The sequence below is a fragment of the Ictidomys tridecemlineatus genome, chromosome 8 (assembly GCF_052094955.1).
Source record: "Ictidomys tridecemlineatus isolate mIctTri1 chromosome 8, mIctTri1.hap1, whole genome shotgun sequence".
Taxonomy (NCBI): Eukaryota; Metazoa; Chordata; class Mammalia; order Rodentia; family Sciuridae; genus Ictidomys; species Ictidomys tridecemlineatus.
In genome coordinates this window covers 86,943,531-86,970,838 of record NC_135484.1, presented here as the reverse complement: position 1 = coordinate 86,970,838, position 27,308 = coordinate 86,943,531, and the positions used below count along the sequence as shown (strand labels likewise).

Sequence of the window (27,308 nt, the reverse complement as noted above, 5' to 3'; positions counted from 1 at the left end):
CTCCTCTCACTGAGTTTATTAGTGCCTCCTCATTGCTGAGTCTGGCTTTGATTTTGAAATTCTCCTGCCTTAGCCACCCAAGCCGATGGGATCTGCAGAAAGGAGGAAGTGTTCTGAGTCCCTGAGGAGGTACTGAGACAAGATTTAAAAGGTTTCCTTGTTGGTTTCATTCCATCTTAAATTTCATTTTATTTCAAATCTCTTAAGTTATCCTGATCCTTTTGTGCCCACATGGATGGACTTCAGAGTAATTTACATGTTTTGTGATATAAACTTGGAGGCCAGAAGGGTCATCTTTGCAACACACATTTAAAAGATATGCATTCTTATTAATATATTTATATAAATGTTAAAGGGACTATCATATAGCACATTTTTAACTTAAAGCAAAAATGTTTTTTCCTTTTAATTACTTTTTAAGGGGATTTTTCAGTGTTTCTGATGGAAGAGAAATGCTTCTTCCTCCTGATTTTGCCTAGTTTTATTGTCAAGAAATTTTTCTGAATTTAAAATTGAGAGTGATTACTTTTTAAAAAAACTTTTATTTATTTAATTTTTGCTGGTGCTGAGGATGGAAGCCCGTGCCTCACACATGTAGAAGTGACTACTTTATGAGGGCTTTTTATGTAACTATCATAGAAAGTTAAAAAAAAAAGATGAATTATATTATAATATTTGCTATAATTTTTCTTTTTGACATTGTTTCCCTTTCTATTTTCATGAAATTATTAATTACAAAAGCAAAGATCACTATTACTACTGTGAAGTCCCTCATGTTATATTAAAATACATTTTTTTCCCCTGTGGAAATTCTATTCAATTATTGGACAGAGATTTTTCTCTTTTTTTATTCACTGAAATTAGTTGTTACTTGAAATTTGTTTTTAATGGAGACAATGATTTTCACTTCAATCGATAATGCAGGGTGATTGCTTTCTTTTTGTCTTGTTCCAAATTTTAGGCAATTACATTTCTGAGAGAAGGAAGCAAAGGCTTTTTACCTAAAATAAATATTGGTCTTATTTTCAGAAAAATAACTGGGGGGACTTGAGGTTTCCAATCCAGTAGGTGGAAACTTCAAATTGTCACTTTATACCCTAACAGGTAAGAAAAGCCATATGAACTGAACAACAACAACAAACAAACAAAAAAGCCCAGCAGTTCTTCTTAAATCTATCAGAGAAATGAAGCCACAGGGCAAACTGCTGCCCCCCAAATTGGTTAGGTAGGAATACAGAGAATCATAATTTACTGGAGGAGAAACTGAAGAGCAGAAACGGGTAATAAGGAAAACCTAAACTGTAACTATAAATTAGTTAGGTTTAGAATGAGCAGATATGAGAATTGAAAACCCTAGGGAATTGAGTCAGATTCTTACTGTGAATATTACAGAAAAATCCCCTTAGGCTTCTAGCAGTAGGAAGGGAAAAGGAACTATTTTGAAATATTGTACACCAGAACACTTAATTCTTAACAAGGAGTGCCTTCGGGAGAAGCTATTTAACCAGCATTTAACCTTGTCAGTTTTATTAGATCCTAGTTTAACTGGCCTGGGGGAAGAGAAATACCTAACTCTCCAGTCCTGTCTCACCAAAGAAGGTGGGTAGAAAACCAGGAAGCACTTGTGAAGTTCATAGACAAGAGGTATAAGGCTCACTGAAAGACCTGAGTCCTAATCATAGGATTGTAGAATATCCCCTCCCCCAATCACCACATTACTGAAGTACTTTTTTTTTTTTAACCTTTATTTCACTTATTTATTTTTATGTGGTGCTGAGGATGGAACCCAGGGTCCTGCATATGCGAGGCGAGCATTCTACCGCTGAGTCACATCCCCAGCCCTACTGAACTACTTTTAGTAGTTCTTTTTATACTATGTCAGGCTATCAAGAAAAAAATGACAAGACACACACACACAAAAAGTCGCGGTTCTTGTTTTAAATTTTACGATGAAAGTATTTTCAAAATATCTGAAATATGGAAATAAGCTGTTTTCTGCACCTTTCTGGGATCTAAATTGTAACTGGAAAACAAGTAACAATATTTTCCTGTGTTTAAATGAATGTATATATAAAACATATGTACACATAACCAAATATATAAATGACTAGATCACTATATGTTCAAATTGAATAATATTATATAATCTTTGTTTTTTACAGGGGTGGGATAACAGAACTGAACTCAAGTGCACTCGACTACAGCCACATCCCCAGCCCTATTTTGTATTTTATTTAGAGACAGAGTCTCACTGAATTGCTTAGCACCTTACTTTTGCTGAGGTTGGCTTTGAACTCAAGATCCCTCTGCCTCAAACTTTTGAGCGGCTGGGATTACAGGCGTGTACCACTGCTTCCAACAAGATTACATAATCTTGACTTAATATTGTATTTTATTTATTTATTTAAAAATTTAAAAACTCTTTCATCCTTTTTTTAAAAAATAACTTTATTTTATTTATTTATTTTTATGTGGTGCTGAGGATCGTACCCAGGGCCTCATACGTGCTAGGTAAGCGCTCTACTGCTGAGCCACAACAGTAGCCCTTGAGTTAATATTTTAAAGTTTTGAGTTTTCGTAGAGCAGAATGTCAGTCCAAAATAATATGTACCAGAGTTAAGGAACATATTTTCATATCAGTCCCACTCAGCTTTAATCTTTTTCGGACCTCAAATATTCACAATTTATTTTTAGAATTTATACCAACTAACGAGCATTATACTGATAGCAAATAAGTGACATTTAATATATGTATGTTTCCCCAAAAAGAGATGATGTAATTGATCTTTATATTTAACCTGGGTTTATTATCTCTTTATAAAGTCAGCAATATAGAAAAAGTTGGGATGGGGTACCCTTCTAAGTTCAAAAGTACCTAAGACATAACCCAGTATAATAATACATTGTTCTTGAGATAATATCTTTTTGAAAAATACTTTTTACAAAAAAATTATTTGGGGGGAGTACATTTGTGTAAAATAGAATATGTGTTGAGTATTAGATGACACTGAGAAATTCCGTCAAGTGTGATAATGACTTTGGTAAAGGGAGGATGTTCATTTCTTAGAGATTCATATTGAAGTGATTCTTGATGTCTGATGTCATAAAAAGATAGAAAAATTTGGCAAAATATTAATTACTGAGTCAGGCAATGGAAATGTGGGTGTTCACTGTACTATTTCTTTTTAAAATTTTTTTAAAACATTTATTAATTTTTAGGTGTAGATGGACACAACACAATGCCTTTATTATTTTTTTTTTAAAGAGAAAGAGAAAAGAGAGAGAGAGAGAGAGAGAGAGAGAATTTTTAAATATTTATTTTTCTGTTTTTGGTGGACCCAACATCTTTATTTTTATGTGGTGCTGAGGATTGAATCTGGGTCCCTTCTGTGCTAGGAGAGCGCTCTACCGCTGAGCCATAATCCCAGCCCTGTACTATTTCTTTAGATTTAAGTTTTTGTACTCAAGGAACAAACATAAAACAAGCTACTAACAAATAAGGGGAACCCTTCTGGACTTAAAAAAACATGCATTTTATTTTGTTCTGCATTTTTTCTATTAAACATTATATTATACTAGCTTTACTGATATATTTGGACATGTATATAATCTTATACTAAATGATTATATTTCAACGTAATATCAACTATTCTGAACATAACATACAGAGACTGTATACATTTTAAGAAAGCCAAAAAGGTTTTAAAAATTAAATAATTGCAAAGATAGTGTGATTAAAGAATAACTAAATTATTCTAAATTAATGGCTTATAATCATTTTGAGATGCTGGATTAAAGGATTAGAGCTCTATAGTTTTTGTTAAAAAAAGCATTTGAAAAATGTAGTAATTGATATCTTTTAATTTTACTTCTCTATCATCTCGTTTTCTAAGAAGATACTGAAAAAAGAATTGCAACAAACTAAAATATATCAGAACCTCTATTGCTAATCATTATCTTGGTTTTTGTCTCCAGAGTACTTAAGGAAGAATAGCTTGCCATCCATATCAGTGGGTTCTGCATACATGGATTTAACCTATTGTAGATTGAAAGTATTTGAAGAAAAAAATTCGTGTCTGTACTAAACATACAGCTTTTTATTCTTGTCATTATTCCCTAAACAATATAGTGTAACTATTTATATAGCATTTGCATTATATTAAGTATTATAATTTAGAGATGATTTGAAGTGTACAGGGAATATGTTTAGGTATGTCCAAGTATGATGCCATTTACCATCCATACTCCATAGATTTTTAGTGTCTGTGGGGAGTGTTGGAACCAGTGACCCATGGATATTGAAGGACATCTGTGTATATTTCATAGATAACTATTTGAGTACCTATTATGTGTAAGGTACAGCTGCTGTTTGCCATACAAATTGAAGTTATGTAAGGTATGTGGATACTTAAAGGCTTTCTATATTAATTTGGCCTTTCCATTGCAGGGGATAAGGGAGCATTCTTTTTTTTTTTTTTTTTTTTTTTTTTTATCAGAAGGGGAGAGACTTGCTTCACAGGACTCAGCCCTTGAACTTCTTCTCTCTTCTGTTTGTATTCACTTCTTTGCCAATCTCATCCAGTATCCTGCTTTTAGCTGTCATGCTTGCTTTTAGTCTGGGCTACCAGATATATATCTTCAGTTTATAAGATCTCTTCCCAAAACTCTATGGGTATAAGCTTTTGCAATATTCATTTGTTCAGTAGCTCAAAACTAACATTTCTTTACTAAAAATTTGATCTTCTTCCCCTAAGGCTGAATTGGATCTTTGACCTTCTTCCTTTGTTTGCTCCTCTGCCATTCCTCATTGTACTCTGACCTTTTCTTCATGCTAGAAACTTTGGAATTATCTTCATTGTTGACTCTACTAGTTTTAGGATTGGTCTTCTGTGATCTGTTCTAATATAGCTGATAGAGTGATCTTTTAAAAGGTAAGACATGTCAGTCATATCTTGTCTTCCCTCTGCTCAAAATTCTGCATTTTTTTTTTCTGCCAATGTAAAAACCAATCAATCAATGCCTTACTGTGGTCCATAGTCTTGTCTTTACTCTTGAATGTACCAATCATGCTCCTGTCTCAGAGCTTTACACTTGTCCTTCCCACTCTTGGCATGTCTTTAACACATGCATATAGTTGGTGTTAGGTCCTTTTCAAATATACTATATTTTAAAATCTGTCTGTCTTTGTAGAATATTGGCAGCCAGATTTTTGTCTTTTGGTTAGGGCTTAGAATGTTCTAGTCACATAGGTTTTTAGTATATTTGTTGAATGAATAAATGACTGATAAGAAGGAGCTTTCCAGGCATAGGAATAATGTATACTGTCAGTTAAAGACTTTATCTGAAAAGATAAAGCAATTAAAAAGCTATTATTGCATTAGAATTCTTGTAAACTGGTGACTTGGTGCTGGAATGTGGGATTTAATGTATCAAAAACTGCTTCTTCACAACTGAGATGCTCAACTATCAAAAACTGCTTCTTCACAACTGAGATGCTCAAGACCAGGTATTTTTATGATCTTGTCTTCCTACTAGAAAACAACCAGAAAGGATAGGAAGATAGTCTCCACTTCACTTTTCAAATATTGAATGAGTGCATCTAATTGGTGGAAATGGTCATTCAGAATTCTAACTACAAAGGAATCAAATAGTTTTTAGTTTTCTATCCTCAGTCCAGGAAGGCACACTAGAAGTAGATTGGAATAGAGGTGTGTAAGCAAATTCACAGTGTCTACCATGGAGTCTGTCTTAGGGAATTGAATCAGAAAGAGTGAAACATCCACAGCTTGACCTGAAAAGAACCACAAAGTCCTCAGGCAGCCATGCTTTTGTCTTTGTATCTTTGGGTCTGTATAGCACATCTTCTTTTTTGTTTGCTTCATGACTGACCACTTTCCTTATTAATTTGTTTGCTCATACTTTATTAACTCCTGTGCTTATGTTACTTGCTGCTTGGCTTCTTAAAGATGCCCTACAAGACTTATTTATTCTTCCTGGGTGAAATGACCTGTCCTAATCTGGGCCATATGTGTACATCTAGTCATTTTGTTTCAGAGGCAAGAAGGCTGCAGTAATATGTAGGGGAACCATGTCTTAAGAGCAGGCAAGTTCTCCGAGGGGCCATCTAGCATTTCTAGTTAATATTAATGCAAAGTTCAGTGGAAATTTTGATTCAGAACTTTGGACAGAAGAAAAAGATCAAGAAGAAAAGATCAGTCTGTGAGGAAGTAGAGTGAGAATGGCCTGAAGTATGAGAGGACAAGTAGGTGATGATTAGTCATTTGCTAAAAATAAGGGTTAGTAAGACAAAGTAGGGAATTCAGAGTTATTCTCTGCACAGAATATTTGCTAATAGTAAGTACTTTAAAATAACCTAAAAGTATTTTAAAGTATTTGTCCCCAGTGATGTGTGCTTGTTTTCTAACTTGTGGTTATAAACACCCCTGCTATCAAAGCTTTGTGTGTACACTTAATTATTTCTTCAGGATAAAAATCTAAGGTCTGTGTTAAAGAGTATGCCAGGTTAAAACCCGTTTGACCTCTGTTGTCATGAGTGGTGGGTCAAGTTTACTTTTCCACCGGTAGTATGCAGACTGACTGGCCTCTGTGCCCAGTTTGTTACTGAATCTACATATTTTTAAAAAACTTCCTAAATATGGTTGATGAAAATGGTATTACACTATATTGTATTTTTCTTGTTTTTTTTTTTTCAGTCCTGAGGATCAAACCCAGGGACTTGTGCAAGATGGCACATGCCTATATTTCCAATGACTTGGAAGGCTGAGGCAAGATGATTACAAGTTCAAGACCAGCCTTAGCAACTTACTGAGACTCTGTCTCAAAATAAAAAGGTTTAGGGATTTAGTTAGCTTAGTGGTAGAGCACCCCTGGGCTTAATCCCCAGTACCCCTGCCCTACACTCCCCCCCTGCCCCCCCCCAAAAAAAAACAAAGCTGATTTATCTGACTTGCTCAAAACTATGAAATAGTAAAAGGACACATGGGAGTGAACTTAAGTCCTATGGAAACCTATTATTGCTTTGTCAGCAATACAAATTAATGTGTTACCCCTGACCTTTGTTAAAGGTAACTCCGCTTTTTTTCATTCTCTTTAAATTCAGTTATTATATACAGTGAGAAGGAGGTGTTAGTTCTGAGTTGTTATTATCTGTGTAATGGCACCATATTAAAAATATTAGATATTGGAGTGAGCAGTGATTATATACCAGTTATTTATTTAGCCAGTTTATTCAAACACACATTTGGCAATAATCTTGACATCTTTTAGATTTTAAATTTGGAATGCTATTTATTGGTTATCTCATGAAATAAATTTGTAATCAGTATGGAGAATAGTATAAATGAGAGAGGTATTTATAAATATCTTTCAGCTTGACAGATTTTGTAAGTGGAAAGCACTAGAACATTTATGATGAGGTAAGCAGTAAAAAAAAGCCACATTATGTTTGTTCAAACTCTTGAAATTTTAATCTGAATTTTTGAATGACGCTAAATCACTGGACAAAAAACATTATAGATTTGACAAGGCTTGAATTTTAGGATAGTCAGGTGAAACAGAATTATTTTATTTTATATTTTGAAACAAGGATTATTGATTCTTAAAAATTAAGCTTCATTTTATCCTGTTGACCAGCAAACTCTTAATCGGTGTAATTTACTTTTTTGCCAAAGTAACATTTAACAAACTTGAGGAGAATATTGTTTTTATAGATTTTATTCTTTAAAGAACCTTCTGCCATTTGCAGTGGCACATACCTATACCAGTGACTCTGGAGGTTGAGACAGGACTGGATTAGATAAGTTTCTAGTCAGATTAGTGACCAAGACTTTGTAGGAAGGTAACAGGAGAAAGTACATCATTGAAGGAATGAAATGATGAAGGGAGACTTGGATGAAAATCAGAACAGAGAAACCTCAGGTTTTAAGAAGAAGGAGATAAACAAAGTCAGGAAAATTAAATGCAATAGGGAAGGAAAGGAACTAGAAAAGGTTTTTTTGCTTTTGTATTTTTTTGGTTAACATTAACACCATTTTCTAAACAAGGTACAGTTATACATGTATGTAATCCCAGCTACTCGAGGCTGAAGCAGGAGGATTGCAGGTTTGAGGCCAGCTGGTGCACTTTAGTTAGACCCTATTTCAAATAAAGGCTGGTGGAACCAAGGGAAAAAAACGTTTAAAGAGGAAAAGGAAGTTGGGGATGTGAGAAGGACTGGGTTCCATCTCCAGTCTTTAGAAATGAAGAAACCAGGCCAAAGCACAAGGAAATCAACAATTTTTCTAAGCTTCAATGAAAGGTAGAGGGTCTGTTGTGAAGCTGAACCCAGAGTGCTTCAGAACCTATTTTCTACCTGCTGTTCAGCTCTGTATGGTAAGATTTAAAAATGTGAATATCTTCAGTATGTTGGCACCATTTCTCTTTTCTCAAGTAGTCTTTTGCCTTTTTTTCTTTTTCTTTTTTGCACCTTTGAAAGATTTTTTATTTATTTTGTATTCTGTGTTTAGTTTACTTTTGAAACAAATGCTTTTTTTCCATGAAATTCAGGCAGATTCTATACTCTGAGAAAGATTGTTTGGAATTTATTTTGCAGCTGAAGGAATTATTAATACTTATGTAAATTCCTGTTGAAATAAGGCTTAGTTGACATTTTATTTGTCAGAGTTGTTTAAGAGATTGTAGTTGACTTGAATAAACAAAAAAATTGACAAACAATGGTTATTGGTGTCTGGGGAGACTGGTATTTTTGAAAAATGTAATTTTTTTTAGCATGTTTTCTTCTAAGCAAGCAAAAAAATTGCTTTTGTGTGAATGAACATACTAGTGTCTTTGATATAGTATAATTGGACTTATTAAACATTTGAACACAGTATTTGAGGTGGTGGTTTTATATCATATGTATGTATGCCATCTGCTGGTGAAATGCATTATTGCTATTAACTAAATAACTGGCAATTTCTTTGAGTGAAATAATGATCTGTAGTTTCAAGAGTAGCCATAAAATTAAATTTTGGGAAAAAAATACTCATCTTGCATAATGAATTATTCTGTTTGAAATGATAATAGTATCTTGGTTGAAAAGTACTGACCTAATATTCTGATGTGCGTGTGTGTGTGTGTGTGTGTGTGTGTGTGTGTGTGTGTTCTTTTTTGAAGGTTTTGTAAATTCTAGATCTAGTTGAATGGTAACATATAACAAGTAGTTTGTCCAATGTGGAAGTCACGGGCATATGTTACCATTTAACTGAATTTAAACGTTTTTTTCCCCCTTAGTTTCACTAGCCGTATTTTAAGGATTAATAATCACATTTGTCTAAGAGCTACCGTGTCGAACAATGCAGATTTTAGTGTTTCTAACATAACAGAAAATTCAGTTTTTGAGTAGTATTTTTCTATTAAAATTTTTAAATCAGGAGGATTATGATTTTCATGAAGTAATTGTTGTTTTTAATTAATTAATTAATTAATTTTGGTACTGGGGATTGAAACCAGGGGCATTTAGCCACTGAGATATATCCCCAACCCTTTTTTATATTTTATTTAGAGACAGGGTCTCCCTAAGTTGCTTAGGGCCTCACTAAGTTGCTGAGGCTGGCTTTTAACTTACAGTCCTCCTGCAATGTGCCACCATGCCTCACATTCTTAAATTCTGAATGAACCCTTTTCTTTGCCATAAATAAAAAGAGTTTATCAATAAATAACCCCATTTAACATTGTGTGTCTATTTGGTGGGATTTAAGATTATTAAGATTTTATTATACCATGTAATTTACTGCAGCTTAGATATATTCACTGCAAATGATTACAGTTTTCTCAAAGTGTTTTGATTGTTTTGAAAATTCATGTTAGAGGAGATTCAAGATGGTGAATTAGAGGCAATCTGCATTCCTTGTTTCTCCCGTGACTTGGGATTCAAACAGAGGAAATACTGTTTCTCTGCAAGGCAGCCATCGCTGCCCACTGATCCCCTGCTGTTTACCCACCAGAATTGTTTGTCCACCAGAATTGCCTGCCTTTTTAAAAAATATTATGTTTTTTAGTGATGAACACAACATCTTAATTTTATTAATTTTTTTTAATGTGGTACTAAGCATTGAACCCAGTGCCTCACATATGCGAGGCAAGTGCTCCACCACTGAGCCACAACCCCAGCCCAACTGCCCGCCTTTTGAGCACATATTGCTCTCTGCCTGCTGCCTGTTGTCCATCATTTGCCTATTTGCCTGCCTCTTGCCTGCCCATCACCCACTGCCCAACAATGGCCTGCAGATCACCTGCCCTTGGCCTGCAGACTGCCCACAGACTGCCAGCATATTGCCCGCTGCCCACTGCCCTCTGCTACCTGGATGCCCGTTGTCACAGTACTTGCAGGTTTGGTTACACATGGCTGAGGCCATCTTGGAGCGGGCACGTCTGCCTCAGTCTGGGGACACCAACTAGGGCCTGGAGGTATATTGTCAGGATACCTGCAGGTCTGGTTGCACTGAGGTCTTTCTGCTAGTTGTGTTAGTGGCTGCCATCTGGCTGCCTCTTTGCAGGGTTGCTCATTTGTGTGAGTGCATCCTGGTGGTCTCCCTGCAAGTTGGAACAGCATGAAGATGGTGGTATTGCAGCAAGGCAGAGCCTGGGGAATCTAAAGTCCATGTCTGTCGATTGCAGCTGGGTTTGTGTGGGCCATCTGGGTCAAGCGAGCCTGTAGAATGCCAGAGACTAGGGGCAGTTGCGGGTGGGAAGCTGGGGAGCACAGATTGGAGAAACTGGAGAAAACCAGGCTTTCTTCAGTTCAGTCTTGAAGTATATGGGACAGAAGGATCCAGTGGGAAGACTGGAAGAGGTTGTGAGAGCATCTTGCTATGGGCTCACCACCCAGGTAGACCTGCACCCACCTGACTGGAGCCACCATCAAACTTAAGACAACCCTGCCTATCGCAGAGAAGGGAAACTGAGAAAAATTTTGAAAGTCAACAGAAACTATAGTTTCAGTTTTCTGTTGAGACTTACTTTCTTTTTTTCCCCCCTTTTATCCTTTCCCACATCTTTACCATCTTTGAATCTGAGTATTTTTCATGCATCATTTATTGAGGAGTGGGATATCTGAGTAGTATATTATAGTTTTGTTGTGTATCCTTATATTTTAACTTTTTAAAAAAAATCGGTGTATGTTTTTTCTCTTACCTGTCTGTGTTCCTGGATTCTCTTTCTCACTTCTTTCATAGTAACACCCAATTTCTATTAATTCCTCCCTCCCTCTTACTATAAATTTTTACCTTTATCTTCTCTCCTTCTCCCATATAAACATCGCATCTTATACTACTTCTGATCCCTCATTGTCTATCATTAGAAACAGGAAATCCTTTAAACAAACTTATTGTTTATATTGTAGACAATAATTGAATACATCATTTTTGTTTATTGTGATAAAACTGTAGATGCCTTAATAGGAGCTATTTGGTTTAAAGGTGTATATTGTTTGCATTGGGTGCTGTTAATATTGGTCTCCCCCTTAAAGGTAGGTAATAGAAGCCTTCAAGGACACTACAAGACTGCCTCAGATCCATACTGCTAGATGGGAAGACACACAAATAACATAAAAAAACAAGGGATCAAAACGCCTCAAACAAACCAAGATGTTCCAACAATAGAATCCACAGACAACACAGTAGAAGAAATGACAGAGAAGGAGTTTAGAAGTTACATAGTTAGGCTGATCTTTGAAATAAAGGATGGTATTGGAGAGAAAATACAGAAAGTAAAAGATCATTCAATAAAAAGGCAGATGTTATAAAAAGAAATCAAGCAGAAATCCTTGAACTGAAGTAAACAATAAACCAAATTAAAATATCATTTGAAAGTATTACCAACAGACTAGACCACTTAGAAGACAGAACTGTAGGCAATGAAGACAAAATATATATTATAGAAAATAGAGTCAGCTGCACAGAGAATATGGTAAGAAACCATGAACAGAACTTTCAAGAAATATGGTATCCCACATGAAAAGACCAAATTTAAGATTTATTGGGATTGACAAAGGTGTGGCGATAACAAACCAAAGGAATGCACAATCCTTTCAAAGACATAATATCAGAAAATTTTCCAAATCTAAAGAATGAATTTGAAAATCAACTACAAGAGGCTTATAGACCCCTAAATGTACAAAATTACAGCAGACCCACACCAAGGTACATTATAATGAGAATGAGTAACATACAGAATAAGGATAGAATTTTAAAGGCTTCAAGAGGAAAAAATTAAGTTACCTATGGGGGAAACCAATTCAGATTTCAGCTTCTTTCTTAACCCAGACCATCAACGCCAGGAGGTTCTAGAATAAAATATATCAGGCTCTACAAGAAAATGGATGCCAATTGAGAATTTTATGTTCAGCAAAATAAAGCTTCAGGTTTAAAGATGAAATAAAAACCTTCTATAATAAAAGTTACACAGCTAGATTGACAACTGGGAAGTCTGCTCTACAGAACATTCTCAGCAAAATATTCAGAGGAGGAAATGGAAAAAAAAAAGAAAAAGAAAAACCAACAAAGGGAGGAGCTGCACTAAAGGAAAGGTCAAACAAAGAAGAAACTAAGTCCAGTTAAAAACCAAAAATAAACCAAAATGACTGGGAATACAAATCATATTTCAGTAATAACCCTGAATGATGTTGGCCTTAATCTCTCAAACTCATCAATCACAAGACACACTGGCAGATTGGATTACAAAAAACCCAACACCCAACAATATGCTGTCTTCAAGAGACACACCTCCTAGGAAAAGACATCCACAAAAGACTGAAGGTGAAAGGTTCAGAAAAAATATATTACTAGCATAGAATGCATAAATAAGCAGGGATTTCCATCCTCATATCAGACAAAGTGGACTTCAAACCAAAGTTAGTCAAAAGGGATAAAGAAGTACATTTTCTACTACTTAAGGGAATCATACATCAACAAGACATAACAATCTTAAGTATTTATGCCCTAAACAATGGAGTATCTACTGAGATAATCTTACGGTTATTGTCTGTTATTGTCTCAATTTCAAGAATCAAATAGATCACAACACAACAATACTGGGTGACTTTACCACACCTCTTTCACCACTGGATAGATCTTCCAAACAAAAATAAAGAAATAATAGAACTAAATAATACAATCAATGATTTAGACTTAATGGACATTTTATATAGAGTATTTCATCCATCATCGAGCTAATACACCTTTTTCTCAGCAGCACGTGGATCTGTCTCTAAAATACACCAAATGTTCTGCCACAAAGGCAACTGTCAGCAAATAAATTAGAGATACTACCCTGCATTCCATCAGATCATAATGAATGAGATTGGAAATCAATGATAAAATTAAAAATAGAACCTACTCAAAACACGTGGAGTCTAAATATTATGCTGTTGAATGAACAGTGGATAGCAGAAGAAATCAAGGAAGAGATTTAAAAAAATTCTTAGAGGTAAATGAGAACACTGATACAACATATCAATATTCTCTGGAACATTATGAAGACAGTGCTAAGAGGAAAGTTCATTGTATTGAGCTCATTCATTTAAGGAATAAAAAGTCAGCAAATAAATGACCTAACATTACATCTCAAAACCCTAGAAAAAGAAGAACAAATCAACATCAAAAATAGAAGAAGACAGGAAATAAGTAAAATCAGAGCTGAAATAAATGAAATTGAAACAGTTGAAAAGATTTGACAAAATGAGAAGTTGGTTCTTTGAAAACATAAATTGATAAACTGTTAGCCATGCTAATGAAGAGAAGGAGAGAGAAAAATTCCAAAAATCCATGATGAAAAAGTAAATATCACAACAGATACTACTGAAATACAGAAGATAATTAGAAATTATTTCGAAAATTTATACTCCAATAAAATAGAAAATCTTGAAAACACTGACAGATTTCTAGAGAAATATGATCTACCCAAGTTGAATCAAGAGGATATACACAGTTTAAACAGATCAGTTGTAAGCAGTGAAATAGAAAAATTCCATCAAAAGCCTACCAATCAAGAAAAGCCCAGGATCAGATGGATTCTCAGCCAAGTTCTACAAGATCTTCAAAGAAGAACTAATACTAATACTCCTCAAATTATTCCATGAAATAGAAAAGGGAGGAACCATTCCAAACTCATTCTATGAGGATAGCATCCCCCTGATACCAAAACCAGACAGAGACACATCAAGGAAAGAACACTTCAGACCAATATCCCTGATGAACATAGACATAAAAATTCTCAATAAAATTCTGGCAAATTGCATACAAAAACATATTAAAAAGGTAGTGTACCATAATTAAGTGAGGTTCATTCCAGGGATGCAAGGTTGGTTCAACATACAGAAATGAATAAATGTAGTACATCACATCAACAGACAATAACCATATGATTATCTCAGTAGATGCAGAGAAAGCATTTGACAAAATACAGTACCTCTTCAAGTTCAAAACACTAGAAAAACTAGGAATAGTAGGATCAACTAGATTGATAACTAGGAAGTCTGCACTACAGAATATTCTCAGCAAAATATTGTAAAAAAAAAGCTATGCTAAGCTCAAGGCCAACATCATTCTAAATGGAGAAAAATTGAAAGCATTGACTCTAAGAACTGGAATAATACAAGCATGCCCTCTTTCACCATTTTATTCAACTTAGTCCTTGAAACTCTAGCTATAGCAATCAGATGAAAGAAGCACTCAAACTATCAATATTTGTGGATGACATGATTCTATATTTTGAAGATCCAAAAAATTCCACCAGAAAACTTCTAGAACTAATAAATGAATTCAGTAAAGTAGCAAGGTATAAAATCAATACTCATAAATCAAGTGCATTTCTATACATAAGTGTTGAATCCACTGCAAGAAAAATTAGGAAAACCACCCCATTCACAGTAGCCTAAAAAAAACAAAACAAAACAAAACAAAAAAAACATGAGAATCAATTTAACAAAAAAGGTGAAAGACCTCTACAATGAAAATTACAGAACACTAAAGAAAGAAATTGAAGAAGACCTCAGAAAAATAAGATCTACCATGGTCTTAGATAGGCAGAATTAATATCATCAAAATGACCACACTACCAAAAGCGTTATACAGACTTAATGCAATTCCTTCTAAAATCCCTATGACATTCTTCATAGAAATAGAAAAAGTGATCATGAAATTCATTTGGAAAAATAAGAGACCCAGAATAGCCAAAGCAGTTCTTAGCAAGAAGAGTGAAGCAGGAGTAATCACAATACCACACCTTAAATTATACTACAGAGCAGTAGTAACAAAAATGGTGTGGTATTGGTACCAAAATAGACATGTAGACCAATGATACAAAATAGAAGACCCAGAGACAGGGGCTGGGGTTGTAGCTCAGAGGTAGAGCACACATCTAGTATGCATGAGGTACTGGGTTCAATCCTCAGCAACACATAAAAATAAAATAAAGGTATTGTGTCCACATATAACTAAAAAATAAATGTTTAAAAAATAAAAAGAAATAGAAACAAACCCACACAAATACAGTTACCTCATACTAGACAAAGGTACCAGAAACATTCATTGGAGAAAAGATAGCCTAGTCAACAAATGATTATGGGAAAACTGGAAATCCATATGTTGCAAAATGAAATTAATCCTTTTTCACCCTGCACAAAAATCAACTCAAAGTGGATCAAAGACTTAGAGACCCTGCACGTAATTAGAAGAGAAAGTAGTCCCAAATCTTCATCATGTTGATTTAGGACCTGACTTCCTTAACTAGACTCCTAAAGTGCAGTAAATAAAATCAAGAATCAATAAATGGGGTGGACTCCAAATAAAAAGCTTCTTTTCAGCAAAGGAAACAATCAGTAACACGATGAGCGAGCTTACACAATTGGAAAAAATCTTTACCATACACACTTCAAATAGAGCACTAATATCCAGGATATATAAAGAACTCAAAAAACATAATACCACAAAACAAAACAACAACAATGAAAAAAATAACCCAATCAATAAATGGGCTAAGGAACTAAACAGACACTTTACAAAGAAGAAATATAATTGATCAATAAACATGAAAGAATGTTCAACATCTCTAGCAATTAGAAAAATGCAAATCAAAACTACTCTTAAGATTTCATTTCACTCCAGTGGCAATTATTAAGAATACAAGCAACAATAAAGGTTGCTGAGGATGTAGAGGAAATAGTACACTCATACATGGCTGGTGGGACTGCAAATTGGTACAACCATTATGGAAAGCAATATGGAAATACCTCAGAAGACTTGGAATGGAACCACCATTTGCCCAGCTTTTACATTCCTTGGTCTATACCTAAAGGACTTCAAATCAACATACTACAGTGATACGGCCATATTGATGTTTATAGCAGCTCAATTCACAATAGTTAAACTGTGGAACCAACCTAGATGCCCTTCAACAGGTGAATGGATAAAGAAAATGTGCTACATACACACAACAGAATATTACCCAGCTTTAAATAAGAATGAAATCATGGTATTTGCAGGTAAATGGATGGAACTAGAGAATATCATGCTGAATGATTTAGCCAATCCCAAAAAACCAAAGGCCAAATGTTTTCTTTGATGAGCGGATGCTGATCCATAGTGGGGTGGGAGGGGGCAGTAGGGAAGAATGAAGGATCTTTGGATTATGTAGAGGGGAGTGAGGGAAGGGGTGGGTTGATGGGGAGGCGAAGGGTGGTAGAATGAGGCAGCCATTTTTACTCTATATACATTTATGATTACTGGTGTGATTCTGCACCATGTACAGCCAGAGGAATGAGAAATTTTGCTTCATTTGTGTCAAAATGCATTCCACTATCATGTATAACTAATTAGAACAAATTAAAAAAAATGGAAGGGAGACTAGTAGAATAGAAGAAGGGGAACAGGGGGATGGAGGGGAGGGAAAGAGGAGGGACTAGGGAATGAAACTGATCAAATTATACTATTTTTATTGTGTGAATGTATGAATATATTTTTGTGTGAATGTATGAATATATTTTTGTGTGAATGTATGAATATACAATGAATTTAAAAATCTATAAAAATTGTGTTAAGTTAAAAATAATGACCATATTTTCTCTGTGCCATTTGAGGTTAAAGCTCTCATTTTTTGGTGGATGTGTAGGCTGGAAAGAAAACTGAATAAAAACAAACATAAAGAAACTAAGACTTTTATGACCGTATCAATCATAATTTAATATATGTTGGTTGATTAAAAACCTACATTGAACTTGTCTAGTTTCTTCCAGTGGTAATATCTTATAAAACTATAGGAGACTAAAGCAACCAGAATATTGACATTGATACAATCTAGTGGGTACAAACATTTGTATTCATGTATGTGTGTGCACACATGCATGTATGTATTTAATTGAATAGTTTTATTATACACAGGTTTATATATCCCTTCAAGGATTTATTGGATTGCCATTTTATAACCACACAGGCCTACCTATTTCCCACTCTTTACTCCTGCATTTCTAACCATGCTTGGCAGCCATAAATTTATTTTCCATTACTAAAATTTTGTCATTTTAAAAGGGCCATATGAATCATAAGTAACTTTATGGGATTAACTTTATTTATTCAGTGTAATTCTTTGGAGAGTTAATCTAAGTCTATTATATGTTGATAGTTTTCTCTCTTATTAAATAGTTTTTTGCAATATGTATGTGTGTTCCATAGTTTATTCTTTTGGACTTCTGGGTTTTCTAGTTTTGAGCTATTAAAAATAAAGCTGCTGTTAATATTTGTGTGTAGGGATTCCACCTCTTGGGTCTCTTTCTTCCTCTGGGGAGAAGTCTTTTCTGTTGTCTTTTAATAAAGCTGCTACTTTCTACTCTAAAAAAAAAAATTGTGTGTAGAGTTTTCTGTGGATATAAATTTTCATTTCTCTTATAACTGCCCAGTAGAGCATTTTGCTGAGCCATATAATAATTGTGTTTAGATTTATAAAAAAAAAAAACACAGCCAAACTTATCCAAAGTGTTTGTGCAATTTTATCTTCCTATTAGTGATTTGCAAATTATCTAGTTTCCTTATATCTTTGCCAGCTTTTGGTTTTGTCCCTATTTTTTGCTTTAACCGTTTTGCCGCTCTGTTAAATGTGTGCGATAGTAGAATGAGTTTGTTTTATACCAGGGATTGAATCCAGGGGTGCTTAACCACTGAGCCACATCCCCAGTCCTTTTTATTTTTTATTTTGAGTCAAAGTCTCACTAAATTATTTAGGGCCTTGCTAAGTTGGTGAGGCTGGCTTTAAACTTGTGATCTTTCTACCTCAGCCTCTGAAGCTACTGGGATTACAGGAATGCGCCCCCAAGGCTGGCTTAGTATGAGTTTTGATCTGCATTTTTCTAATGGCTAATTAAAGATGTTGAACATCTCATGTGCCATCTATGCCTCTTTATATGAAATGTCTGATTTTCATTTTCTAATTGGATGTTTTGCTAATATTGTGTTTTGAAATGTGTTAAATATTCTAGATACTACTCTTTTTTGTTAGATATGTGCAAATACTTTCTGCTGCTCTGTATATTGACTTTACATCCTCTTCACATGGCCTTTCACAATAGGAAAATTTTAAAATTTGGATGAGGTCCAATTTATTAATTTTTCTTTTTATACATTGTTTTTTTTTTTTTGCAAGTGTAACAACTACTAGCCTAGCCCTAAATCCTGAATATTTTAACCTGTGCTTTTTCCTAAAAGTTTTGTGTTTTAAAAGTATGGTCATGATCTATTTTGAGTTTCTTTTTGTATATGAAAAGCAGTATGAATCAAAGTTTATTTTTTTTTATGTCCTTCCAGACCTATTTTTTATTTTTTCTTTGTTTTTTGATGGTTCTGAGGATTGATCCCAGGGCCTTGCACTTGCTAGATAACTAGTGCTATGGAACTGAGCTCAATCCCCAGCCCACCCAGAACCATTTTTTGAAAAGTTCATTTTTTCTTCCCTGAATTGCCTTTGTACCTTTATCAAACTGATTTTTTTTAATCAAAAGATCAATTTACTGTATACGTCAGGAATATTTCTGGAGTTTACTGTTTTTGATATTTGTCTGCCTGAATGCCAGTATTACACTATATTGATCACTGTAGGTTTGTGGTAAATCTTGAAGTTAGATACTATAAGTACCTCAATTTTGCTATTTTTCAAAGTTGTTGTAGCTGTTGTAGGTCCCCTGAATTTCTGTATATGTTCATATAGAATCAGTTTGTTACTTTCTACAAGTAATCTAGGATTTTAATTGGGATGACTTTGAGATTGTAGATACATTTGGGGGAGAATTGACATCTTTAATAATGTAGTTTTCCAATCTATGAACAAAGCAACTGTCTCTATTTATTTAGGTCTTATCTAATTTTTTGCAGGAATATTTTGTAGTTTTCAGTGTACAGGCTTTGCTTTTTTTGTTGTTGTCAGATTTATTGATAAGTTTTTATTTTTCAGTGCTATTATAAATTGTATTTAAAAAATTTCAGTTTCTAATTCTTGTTTATATTAATACAGTAGGTTTCCGCATATTTATCTTGTCTCCTACAACCTTGCTAACCTCATTTATTGGTGTTAATAGCCTTTTTTGTAGATTATATCAAATCTCCTACCTAGACAATCATTATCTTCAAAGATAAATATTGCTTCCTTTTCAATCTTCCTTTCCTTTCCTTTTTATTTTATTGCATTGACTGGAACCTTCAGTGAAATAGAAGTTCTGAGAGTGGACTTGTTGGTCTTGTTTCTGATGTAAAGGGGAAAGAATTCAGCCTTTTACTCTCTAACAGATGGCTTTTAGCAAGTTGAGGAAGTTCTCTTCTTTTCCTAGTTTGTTGAGAGTCTTTATCAGATGGATGCTGAATTTTATGCTTCTTCTGCATCTATTGAGATGACCATATAATTTTTAAATACTAAATAACATTCATTTTTACACATTAAATTAACCTTGCATTCCTAGAATAAGTCATACTTGGTCTTGCTGTATTATCCTTTCTATATAGTCTTGGATTTGATTTGGTAAAATTTTGTTTAAAATTTTAAGGTTTCAATCTGTAGGTTTTATTTCTTTTGATAAATGACAGAGGTCTGGTTTGATATCAGGGTATATTGGCTTCACAGAATGGATTAGGAAGCATTTTCTTCTCCCCCTTTTCTTTTAGTTTCCTGAACAATTTGTATAGAATTAATATATTCTTTAATTCCTTAATTGTTTGATTTCCCCCAAAATGTGTTCTGGGCCTGGATTTTGTTTTTCTTTTTCAATAACACATTTAAAAAATATTTAAACAACTTTTTTTTTTTTTTAATTTCTAAGTTTTTATTTGGTGCTGAGGATTGAACCCAGGGCTTCACGCACGCCAGGCAGCATTATCACTGAGCTGCAGCCCTACCCCCTAGGCCTGGAGTTTTTATTTGTTTGCTTGCATTACTGAAAATTTTAAACTGAAAATTCATTTTTCTTTAATAGATACTGGGTTATTCAGAATGACTTTGCCTTCTGGAGAGAGCTCATTTGTGTCTTTCAAGGAATGGGTACATTTATTAGCATAAAGTTGTTCATAATATTTCCAATTCCTAATTTCCTTTCATTACATCCTAAAGATTCCAACCTCTTCCTAAAATGTTCAGTCTTTCCTAGACCTTCTTGAACATAAAATGGTGATAATGGTTTTTAATGTTCTTGCCTACCAACTCTATATCATCAGTATATATATATATTTTTGGTGCTAAGTATTGAACCCATGATTGCTCATTGAGTCATATCCCTAGCCTCTTTTATTTTTATGTTTTTATTTTGAGAGAGAGTCTTGCTGAGATGCTCAGGGCCTTACTAAGTTGCTTAGGTAGCTTTGAACTTGTGATCCTCCTGCCTTAGCCTCCTGAGTTGCTGGGATTCCAGGCATGCGCCACTGCCCTAGCCATCAGTGTAATTTTTGTATCAGTTTCCATTGATTGACTTTTCTTCTCTTTATAGATTTTATGACTGGCAACTTTATGTTTGTTAAATACTGTGAATTTTACTTGTCAATTTTGGATATTTTTGTATTCCTATAAATTTTTATTTTATTTTTGTTCTTGGGACAGTCAGAACAGACTACTTAGAAGTAGTCTGACTCTTCCAGGTCTTGCTTTTAAGCTTGATCTTGAATATCCCATTGTTAGTGCAAGAATTCGTCCAAGTGTCACATTTGATGATTTATGAATGGTGAAGTTTTTCTAGTGCAGCTTATGGGAAATTTCCCTGATGTATTTGAGCTTTAAGATTTGTTTCCTTGGGGTGGGTTTTTCTGTCTTCAGTAATTTCCCCACACATTTGTAATAATCAATACTCCATTGAATGCTCAATGGTGGCTTTTTGCCAAAGTAAGGAGTTTTCTCTGTATATCTCTCCTTTCTTTTGTCTTACGAAAACAGGGTTGCTTTTGGGTTTATCTTCCTTGCCATGCTCTGAACATTTTTCCAAGGTCATTGTAGGGCTCTTACCTAATTTATTTGCCACCTCTTGATTTCTAGTCCTTTTAGGAATGTTGTTTTATATTATTTTCTCTGTTTCTTAAGTTGTTTCATTCAGGTAAATTCATTGCTTCTCCATATTTTAGCTAGAAATGTAACTCAGTATAGTAATTTAATAGAATCAAGACATGAAAATTACTTTTTAAAGTGCTTTGTTTCTTTTTACTGAAACTTAACTTTTCTCCTGCACTTCACAAATAGTTAAATTTGGGCTGGGGTTGTGGCTCAGCGGTAGAGCACTTGCCTGGCATGTGCATGGCCCTGGGTTCGAGCCTTAGCACCACATATAAATAAATAAATAAAATAAAGGTATTGTGTCTAACTACAACTAGAAAATAAATATTTAAAAAATAGTTAAGTTTGTTTATAACATTCTTTCTCATATAATACTTAGGTTTACTAACACTATGTAGGAGAAAATGACAGAATTATCGATGTTGCTGCTACTCTCCAGTGAAGGCATGATACTACTAATTGATGTGCAACAAATTAATCTTTCCCATTTTCTGAAGGCTAAACCAATTTATAAAGGAAATATCTTATGATAATTTATTTGTAAATTTGATGTTACTTTGCTGAATACTGATGTCACAAGTTTTTTTCCCAAGTCAAAATTTAAAATATTTGCTTATATTCTGTACCATATAAGTAAAACTGCTAATGTTTCAAATATCATCTCCTGTTTTATACTGTTGAAAACATCTGTTTATATTATTATAGTTTGCTATTCTTTATTCTTCATGTTAAACATATAAACAAGGCTAATTTATTCCATGGTGATATTTTTATTAAAATTTTGATAGATCACTGTTTCCTTGTTTTTGCAATCCTGGGGATTGAGTCCAGGGCCATAACCACTCTACTACTGAGCTATATCCTCAGCCTTTTTTTTTTTTTTCTTGAGAAAGTCTTACTAATCATTCAGCCTGGGTCTTAAACTTGTGAATCTTCTGCCTCAGCTTTCCATGTTACCAGAATTACAGTTGTGCCACCACTCCTGGCTGTTTCATTGTTTGTTTTTTACTGATATCAAAGATATTAAATAATAGGGTTAGTCACCTAGCTCTTATTTGTGAAGTTGGTAGACAAGAATGTGGTTGGATTCTTTAGGTAATTGAGAATATCATTTTAGCTAACAGTTTATGCTTTTTTTCCTATAAAAAGCATATTTAAATTTAAATTTAATTTTATTTTAATATTTATTTTTTATGTGTAGATGGACACAACACAATGCCTTTATTTTTTATATGGTGCTGAGGATTGAACCTGGGTCCCTCCTGTGCTAGGTGAGCGCTCCACCGCTGAGCCACAATCCCAGCCCCCAAGTCTTATTTTTAAGTAATAGTTCTAATGCATGGAGACATTAATTATTGAAATTATTTTTTCCACTCCAACATGAAAGTTAGTATTAATTTTATAGACCACTAAAGACAAAGTATCTAACTTGTTTCTCTGTCTTGCTCCCTGGAATGTATAGTTAATGATGCCAGAGAATGTTTTATTTCTATGCTAGACTCCTAGCACATAGTGCTTACATTCAGCACGTTTCTGATATCAGTGAATCAATGAATAAGTGAATGAATAATTACCCTTCTAAGTCTTTTCTGCTTGTCCACATCTCATCCACACAGGCCCAGTTCAAAGTTATACTGCATTCATGAAGCTGCCTTTCAGGTTGTCTCCTATTTCGCTTATCACGATTTTTTTTCTTTTACTGATATGGAAATGTCAAGAACTGTTGACATTTCCATATCAGTATAAGAGAGAACTTTTTAACATATAATTTCACACAATTGGAGTATACTGCAAGGATAGAACATTCTTTTATTTGAAATGACAATTGGCATATATACTACAAGAAGGGAACATTTATTCTTTTATTCAAAATGTTTAAGGAGTGGCAGGATGACCTGTCAAAAAGTTAGGGGAATTGATATGTGGTGTTCTTACTTTGTGCTAGGTGCTTATATATTTAATTTCAAGAACCCTACAAGGTATAGGTAAATTCTTCCTATTTTCTAGTTGTGGAAACTAAAGTTTATAGAGGCCATATAACTTCTTTACAGTTGTGTAACTTTAAGTGTTGTGATGACTCAAATTTTCTTTATAGAAAAGATATTGTTCTGCCTTCAGTGGGTAACAGTGGGTAAATACTTACTGCATTGAAGTTTCATTAGGGTTATGTGAAATATGGCAGTTTGTCATTTCTGTCAAGGAATGAAGGCCGGAAAGGGGCAGAATGGTGATACTTGGTTAGGAAGAGAAGACAACATGGAATAATTAGGAGGAACCAATCATTTTGTTCATATCTCAGCTTTATGATACATAAAGACTGTGACAGCAAAAGTGGTAGATCTTACTTTGATTTCTTTGAGAAACATTTATTATTGGGATTTGTTGCTTTAGTCTTTACTTTTATGATCTAAGCAATCTTAAAAATTAAAATAGAAAAAATGTTTATAAACTATTAAGCCATTCTTCAGTGTGATAGTTATCATGTTTAATTACAAGAGCTTACCACATGTCAGATACTGTGCTTTATGTACATTATCTTATTTAATACTTTGCATAATCATTATTGTCATATTTCTGTTTTCAGCACTGTTTCACAGAAAAAGAAAATTTAAGCTTAGGGAACGTGTCCAAACTCGCATAACAGAGAAGCAATAGAGTCTGCTGTGGCCTGATACTTCTGTATATGAGATACTCTGAGGAAAAAGCATTTTAGTTAGAGGATGACTCAGTACATAACTACACACATACATGTATATACTAGAAGAAATATTTCTTGAGTAATATCTACTCTGTCTATAAATTTGCACACTATTCTGTGCTGTTATGTTTACCTTATAATAGATATGGCATATAATGGGGATCATTATTTGCTATTTTTTTATGCTTGTTCAATAAGTTTACTATCTTTTTAAAAAAAATTTATTTTTTATTTGTAGTTGGACACAATACCTTTATTTGTTTTTATGTGGTGCTGAGGATTGAACCCAGGGCCTCGTGCTTGCTAGGCGAGCGGACTACCACTGAGCCACAACGCCAGCCCATAGTATCTTTATCTGAAAAAACTTCATAGAAAAATTATGATTTGGTTCAGCAGCAGCCTGTTTCTGTGCTCTAAGGAACCTTGCCTTCTTTTGAGCTGCCTGATCTTCTGGTCAAGGAATATCTTAGGACAGTTCCACCTCTTCTTTTTAACTTCCCTCTTGGGCTTCTTCTCATAGACTGGAGTCTCTCATATAGCAGAATGAGCTTTCTTATACATCTCCTCTATCATGTCAGGAGAATGTTCTTTGTATTCTGAGATAATTGCTTCTTATAAGCATCTTCATCTTCTTCCATTAGATAACACATATAATCTGCAACATTCTGACCCATGATGTACTTCTGCTATTTTGCATTTTTTCAGATATCTTTTGTCTTTCCTATTGTCCTGTTATTCTCCCAGTAGTTAGTTTTTGTTTATTAACTGCTTCTGCTTTTGACATTAATGATTTTTTTGTCAGTTTTGATACTATTTTATGAACTCCTTGCTTTCAGAATCATAACCAGGGAATCGTTTGGTACTATGAGGGATAGACAAGCCTCCATCCACAGCTCCCTTCAGGACCCCAAAAATTTTATTATCAATTGTAGTTCTAGCAAGGCCTGCATCCAAATAGCAGGTGAAGGCTCCAAATTGACCATCAATGTTCATTGTATTCATCTCCAGTCACCTCCATTTAGTCTTCATAGATCATGACAATACCAAATCTACTGAGAAACCTGTAGATCAGCAGTAGGCCAGTACTATGCTGCAGCATTATTTGTTAGGCCAACTTTCACACCATATTTCGGTAGTTCATGTGCATATGATTTGCAGACTATCACATCTCCTTCTATACGGACAGGCATAAGCAGTCCGGCAAATGATATCTCTGTTAGTTGCATGAAATGTCATCCTGTATTTAGGTGTATTGTACTTATATTTGTCCCAGATCAAGCATTTCTGAGCATAGTAATAATTTTTGCCCTCTTGTCTTTTAAATTCTACTTGGTATTTCTTAAAGTAGGCCTTATTCTTGACAAACTTTAACAAACCCTATCCTGCGGAATAAAGACCTGCAGGTATAGCAGAACAACAGGGGAGAAAAGCTGAAAAACTTTACGCTTGACAACTATACCACATTGACTTCCTAACTTTGTACAATAATAAACTAGTTTTATCTTCTTTACTGCACTTTTCAAAGTTAAAAACTATCTACTTGCATTCTGACAAAAGAAAGAAGCAAAGTGTTTCAGTCAGCCTTTTTATCGCTGTGATCAAAAGACCTGATAAAAACAATTTTAGAGGAGGAAAAATTTATTTGGTGCTCATGGTTTCAGAAGTTTCAAGTCCATAGATGGTGACTCCATTGTTCTGGGCCTGTAAGGCAGAACATTATGGCAGAGAAAAGCAGTTCAGAACATAACAAGGATGCAAAGAGAGAGACTGCTTTGCTACCCCAAAGGCAGTCCCCCAGTGACCCATCGCCTCCAGCCATATCTTACCTGTCTGTTACCACCAGTTGATCCTTATCAGCGAATTTATGAACTAATTAGGTTAAGGCTCTCCATAGCCCAAGCATTTAGCTTCTAAACCTTGCGTTGTTTTATACATGAGCTTTTGGGGGACATCTAATATCTAAACTATAAAACAAACCAAAATTAAGCTTTGCAGTAAAATAATCTCATTTTTCCCCAATAGATTTTCATTTTAAATTAAAATCAGTGAACTAATTGCTTGTTTTTAAAAATGAAGATCGTGTTTATTGATAAAGCATGGTTTTAAAAAATATTTTTGTTGCAGATGAACACAATGTTTATTTTTTTATATTTATGTGATACTGAGGATTGAACCCAGTGCCTCACACGTGCGAGGCGAGCACTCTTCCACTGAGCTATAACCTCAAACCTATAATGCGTTGTTGAACTTGTCTTCCCTTATGATTTCATGTGGATCAATATGCAATATTAAAATGCTGCTTAGAGATATGTATATCTGATTGCTTAGTAAATGATCTGATAAACTGCTGTAGCATCTTTTCAGAATAGTTCAAAGTGTGTTTACATTTTTGGTTAAATTGTATTGACCGTTTTTGCTTTGCTTTTTTTGGTTAACTTGAGATATTTTCATAATTTAAAAAATTTAAAAATTTTATAACCTTATTTATATTTAATAAACATCTTTAAACAAATGGAAGTCATTTAAAATTTATACCACCAGATGGCGCTCAATATTAATCCAGTTTAAGATGATGCTCACCCCATTCTCTGAATTATTTTATGTTATGGGTATTGTTAGAATTTTGGCCTGGGAGTATACGCAGATAATAACAGAGCCTAGAATTCCGGAATAAAAAGCAAAATGAACAAGTTGCTAATGCTTAGCTCCAGAGTATGTTAAATACACCAATGTTGCCATATAATTTTTGGAATTTTATCATAAGAAATTGGGATAATAGTAGAATAAAATTTATTATTAGAAATATAGCTGTTTTGCATTTTTTCAGATATCTTTTGTCTTTCCTGTTGTCCTGTTATTTTCCCAGTAGTTGGTTTTTATTTATTAGCTGTTTTATTTTTGACATTAATGATTTCTTTTGTCAGTTTTGATACTATTAACTAACTTCTAATTATTTTATACTGGAATTTGGATTTGTGGCAGTTTTGTCATATTTTCATCTCCTAAACAAAAAATGTTTGAGCTTGATTTCAGTTTAACAAAA

General features: G+C 34.1%; 1 protein-coding gene and 1 pseudogene across 6 annotated transcripts in view; one reads left to right on the top strand and one right to left on the bottom strand.

Moving 5' to 3' along the window:
* Smap1 (small ArfGAP 1) overlaps window positions 1–27,308 on the top strand; it is a 179,742-nt gene that overhangs the window by 13,562 nt on the left and 138,872 nt on the right. The gene's annotated exons all lie outside the window — the stretch shown is intronic.
* Window positions 25,076–26,850, bottom strand: LOC144365932 (large ribosomal subunit protein uL18 pseudogene; annotated as a pseudogene).